The sequence below is a fragment of the Martes martes genome, assembly GCF_963455335.1.
Source record: "Martes martes genome assembly, chromosome: 2".
NCBI lineage: Eukaryota > Metazoa > Chordata > Mammalia > Carnivora > Mustelidae > Martes > Martes martes.
This window is the reverse complement of record NC_137889.1, coordinates 60,602,256-60,608,255: the sequence shown is the minus strand read 5'-3', so window position 1 is coordinate 60,608,255 and position 6,000 is coordinate 60,602,256. Positions and strand designations below refer to the sequence as shown.

Genomic DNA, 6,000 nt, shown 5'->3' with positions numbered 1-6,000 from the left:
AACTTCGACACCTTTAAGGGAAGAGAACAAAATCTAGGCACTCAACAACCAAACATTCACAATGACCAGTGTATTGTCAGGGTTAATTAGTCAGAGTTCAACCAGAGAAGCAGAATGAGTAGGACACTATCATCTCTCTATTATCTATTTACCTATCTACCTATCTATCTATCTGCCTACCTACCTACCTATCATCACTCTATGTAGTTGACCCTTGAACAATATGGGTTTGAAATGCATGGGTCCACTTATACACAGATTTTTTAAAAAATAAATACAGGGGGCGCCTGGGTGGCTCAGTGGGTTAAAGCCTCTGCCTTTGGCTCGGGTCATGATCTCGGGGTCCTGGGATCGAGCCCCACATTGGGCTCTCTGCTCAGCAGGGAGCTTGCTTCCCCCCTTCTCTCTGCCTGCCTCTCTGCCTACTTGTGATCTCTCTCTCTGTCAAGTAAGTAAATAAAATCTTTAAAAAATAAATAAATAAATAAATAAATAAATATAGTATACTATTATAACTGTATTTTCTCTTACGATGTTTTTAATAATGCTTTCTTTTCTTTAGTTTACTTTATTGTAAGAATATAGTGTATAACATATATATAAAATAAGTGTTAATCAACTGTTTATGTTATTGGTAAGACTTCCAGTCAACAATTGGCTATTAGTAGTTAAATTTGGGGGGAGTAAAAGTTTTATGCAGACTTTTGACTGCACAGGCAGTTGGTATCCCTACCTCCTGCATCGTTCAAGCATCAGTGTGTAAGAAATATGTATGTGTGCCTTTCAGCTGGAACCTCCATCTTCCAGTAATTTGCCAAAATGACCAACACAAAAGGAAAGAGGAGAGACACCACTGTAAGTTCTCTAAGCCTTTTAGGAAACATGGAGTCATTCCTGTGGCCACATACTTGTGAATCTACAAGAAAGGTGATATTGTAGATATTAAGGGAATGGGCACTGTTAAAAAAGGAATACCCCACAAATGTTACTAGGGCAAAACTACAATCTTACCCAGCATGCTGTTGGCATTGTTGGAAACAGACAAGGGCAAGATTCTTGTCAAGAGAATTAATATGCATATTGAGCATACTAAGTACTCAAAGAGCCAAAACAACTTCCTGAAGTGTGTGAAGGAAAATTATCAGAAAAAGAAGGAAGCCAAAGAGAAAGATATTTAGGCTCAACTGAAGCACCAGCCAGGTCCACCCAGAGAAGCACACTTTGTGAGAACTTGAGAGAGGAGCCTGAGCTGCTGGAACCCATTCCGCGTGAATTCATAGCATGGAAAGTGCAAAAATAAACAAGCAAACAAACAAAAACCTCTCAAGACTGTAAAAAACAAAAAGGGTGTGTGTGTGTGTGTATGTGTGTGTGTGTGTGTGTGTGTGTGTGTATTTATTAGAAGAGGGCTTACATAATTATGGGAACTGGCTAAGAGAGCCTGAAGTCCATACTGCAGACAGTCAGGAAGGAGAGACCACAGCAGACTGGAAGGGAGGAGAGAAAGAACAAAGAAGAGTAATTTCAGACCCAACTGTTTGGGTCTCTGAACTCTGGGAGGTGTGAGTGCTCTTTTAAAGGCTTCCAAATGATAAAGTCAGGCCCACTTGTAATAATGTCCTTTTTATTAAATTAAAGACAACTGAATATGGACTTGAATTACATCTGTAAAATTCCTTCAAAACACCAGCTAGATTTGTGTTTGATTGAATAATTTGGAAAAGGTATGTGTGGCTACAAAACTACTGTTGCTTTCCTTCTATACTCCAACTTCCATGAGACAATATGCCTTGTACCCTATCCTAACTGGGTACAATTTTCACCAGAAACACAACTCTGCAGGGTGTAGCTCAGCCTAGCCAACTAGACATATTAAAAAGCCATCTCATTCAGCATCCATTAAGAAACACTGGACATTCAATGAAGCAGGAAAATGGGACCCATAACCAGGAAAAAAATACAAACTGACCTATATATGACAGAAATTATGGAATTAATAGAAAAAAATTTTAAAAAATCTATAATAAACATACTTAAGTATTTAAAGGAGGCTGACTCAGTTGGTAGATCATGTGATTCTTGATCTCAGGGTCATGAGTTCAAGCCCCACGTTGTGTGTAGAGATTACTTTAAAATATAAATAAATAACTAAGACAACATTATTTAAAAAAAGAACTTAAAGGGAAAACTTTAGATAATGAGATAAAAAGAAGTCATAAAAGGAAACAAATGGACATCTAGAGCTGAAAATAAAATATCTAACATGAAAAATTTACCAATTATTTTTTACTTTTACCATAAAAGAAAAAAATTAATAAACTTGTAGACGTAATAATAACAACTCTCAAAGTTGAAGCACAGGGAGAAAAAAAAGGCTGAACAAAAGGAACAGATTCTCAATGACTGTGAGGACAATATAAAGTGGTCTAACATATGTGAAAGTGGAGTTCCAAAAAGAGAGTGGAATCAGCAAATAGTTTGAAAAAAATAGTTAAAAATTTTCCAAATGTGATAAAAAAATATGAACCGCACTATTCAAGAAGCTCAATGAACACTAAGCAGAATAAATACCACATCAAAGCACATTATAATCTTAATTGATGAAAACCAGTAAGAAAGAGAAAATCTTAAAGAAACTGGAGAAAAAAAATTCATTATATACAGGAGAACAAAATGAGATCTACCATGGTATTTTTGTCAAGAGCAGTGTAAACCAGAAGATAAAGGAAAGGCTTTTTTATCGTGCTACAATAAAAAAAAAAAAATTACCAACCTTGAATTCTATATCTACTAAAAGTATTCCTTAAAAGTATAGACAAAATAAAGACATTTTCATATAAACAAGCTAAGATAATTCATTGCCGGTAAACTAGCACTAAAGAAACTGTTGTGTCCTCAGACTGAAAGAAAATGATATTAGATGGAAACTCAACTGAGCACAAAAAAATGAATAGTGCTAAAAATGTTAAATCTAAAAGACATTTGTTCTAGTTTTTAAATCTGTTTAAAAGAAAATTGAACCCAGAAGACTTGTTTTCAACGAAGCTGGATGAATGAAGATTGGATTCACACTTTTTTTTTGGTCTGAAACAACCAGAAAAAAAAATATGAAAAAACAGTTCATAGGATATTGACTATCAGGTATCAAAGGCCAGTGATCCCTGAGAATGAGGAAACAAATGAAGTGACCCCTGTAATTGCCCCAACTTGCTGCCTGAAGAGAATTTCAACTGTAGTGCAGGGAAAAGGAACCAGGTAGAACTTGGTGGGTTCCCTGGGTTAAATACATGGAGGTGGGAGCACAAAGACAATTCATATAATTCATAAGCCAGAGTATTGGAAATAAGAGAGCTTTTACACAGTAAGAATTTCAGAGATTTGAAGAAAGTCCCCCTAAGGATCCAGCTAATTACTGATTAGCTTATGTGTGTGAAGAAACTACCTAATGCAGAGAAAAGAATCACTTCAAAGGACTGATGAGAACAGTCCTCCTGGTACTCATATCAGGTCCAGGAATACTGCTTGTTCCCACAAGCCAGAGTAGAAAGTTTCTTAATTTATGGGGCATTAGGTAGAGTACTTCTAAAGGTTTTGCCTCAGTATTGGGTAAAATTAGACTTTGATTAAATTCTATTCTTCTGGTGTTGCCTAACTCTTTAAAAGTAAAAATCAAAAGGATAAAGCTGTTACCAAGTAACTTGCCCATATCCCAGAACAAAGCTCAAGAACATTTGTAAGAATAAAAAATTATCCAGCAGGCAAAATTCACAACATCTGGCAAAAATCACCATGCATGGCGTACACAGAACTAGAAGTGTATGACTCACAATGAGAAGAAAATAAATTGAAACTGACCCAAATGACTCATCAGATAGAATTAGAAAAGATCATTAAAACAATTATTAGGATTATATTCCATATGTTTAAGAAGCTAGAAGAAAATTTAAGCACAATAAGTGGAGATATGCAAGATATTAAGAAAAGACCCAAAATAAATTTCTAGAGATAGAAAAGTAGAAATAAACTGAAATAAAAAATACACTGAAAAAGATCAGTAAAAGATTAGCTATTGCAGAAGAAAAGATTAATGAACAGAAGACACAGCAATAGAAATAAAGCAAAAGGAAACCAAAGAGCAAAAGACTAAAAAAAAAAAAAAAAAAAAAGATAGAGCCACAGGGAGTTGGAGAGTTGGGTCACATTTTTTTTTTCTTTTTACATGCTTATCATCTGGATATCTTCTTTGGTAAGTGTCTATTAAGGTCTTTGGTCCATAAAGGTCTCTAATTTTCAGGGTTCATATGATTAGATAAGGCCCACAGATAATCTCTCTCTTAAGGTCAATTGTGTCATATAGCATAATGTAATTGCAGGACTGAGATCTCATTATATTCACAGGTTCCAGGGCATGGGAGTAAATGAAGACTACCCAAATAACAACAAACAAAAGCTACTTACTTAGCCCTTGCAGAGTGGTCAGACACCATCATTTGCATTTAGCAGACTCTCAAAGTCAGGCTGGGGAACCGGCAGACTTTATAGTGGAAAAGGAGAAGGCTTAGAGTATGCTCTGATTGGAGACTTTAGGTATAGGAAACCTGGACTGGGCTAAATAGAAGCAAGACATCCTGTGTGGTTTCTTAAGGGAACATATTTGTCTTTGTCTTAACTGTTTTTAAGTTTGAAGTGGGAACTAATTAGGGAAGCTGGCAGTTATTGACCAAGTGCTGACTGCTTGGGGCTAGTTGCTGCAGAAGTTTTGGGTCATATTCTATTTTTATACATGCCCTGGTAGTTGTATAATCAGATTTTCAAAGGATTAGGAGGAACATCTTTGGGAAGCCATTTTAGAAATTCTACCTACAAGTATCTATGAAAAACCTCACTACCATCAAACTTAATGGTAAAAATGCTTTTCTCTTACGATCAGGAACAAGACAAGAATGTTCTCACCACTTTTATTCAATATGGTACTGTAGGTTCTAGCCAGTGCCATAAGGCAAGAAAAAGAAATAAAATATACTCAGATTGGAAAGAAAGAAGTTAAACAGTCTTCTTTAACAGAAAGAAGTTAAACAGTTAACAACTCTTCTTTAACAGAAAGAGTTAAACAATTCTTTGTCTTAAAAGACAGAGAAGTCTTTAAAGACTTGTCTTAAAAGACAAGAAGTCTTAAAGACTTCTTTAACAGAAAGAAGTTAAACAGTTAAAAACCCCCATGAAATCTTTATGAAAGTGACTATGGGGTGCCTGGGTAGTTTAGTTGGTTAAGCATCTGCCTTCAGCTTGGGTCATGGTCTCTGGGTCCTGGGATTGAGCCCCAAGGAAGCCTGCTTCTCCCTCTCCCCCAACACTCCCCCTCTGCTCATGCTCTCTCTCTCAAATAAATAAATAAACCTTTTTTAAAAAAGTACTGAAACTGACAAGTGAGTTTAACAAGGTTGCAGGACACAGATTAAGAGACAATATGACTTACAATAACATTAAAAATGAAATGATTATATTTGACAAAATATGTGTAAGATGTCAATACTCAAAACTACAAACGTTTGCTATAAAAAAGTAAATATGACCTAATAAATGAGATATACCAATTGGTAGATCGGAAGGTTAACTACAGTCATGATGCAATTATCCCCACATTGATCTATAGATTAAAGACAATCCAAACAAAATTACAGAAGGCTTTTTGGCTAGAGATTGAAAAGTTGATTCTAAAATTCACATGGAAATGCAAAGGATCTTGAATAGCTAAAACAACATTGAAAAAGAACAAAATTGGAGAACTTATACTACTTGATATCAAGACATTATATTGCTACAGTAAACATGACAGTGGGTATTGGTGCCAAGATAGACAAACAGATCAATAGGAAACAATAAAGTACAAAAACAAGCACCTCCATATATGGCCAACTGATTTTTGACAAGATTTAAAGGCAATTTAGTAGAAATGATAGTCTTTTCAACAAATGGTGCCGGAACAATTGGATATCCATA

General features: G+C 35.4%; 1 pseudogene across 1 annotated transcript; it reads left to right on the top strand.

Annotated features, from left to right (window-relative positions):
* Positions 1-819: 819 nt before the first annotated feature.
* LOC308338272 (large ribosomal subunit protein eL21-like) lies at positions 820-1,300 on the top strand (annotated as a pseudogene). The gene has a single exon. The product of its transcript is annotated as a large ribosomal subunit protein eL21-like (transcript).
* Positions 1,301-6,000: the final 4,700 nt, after the last annotated feature.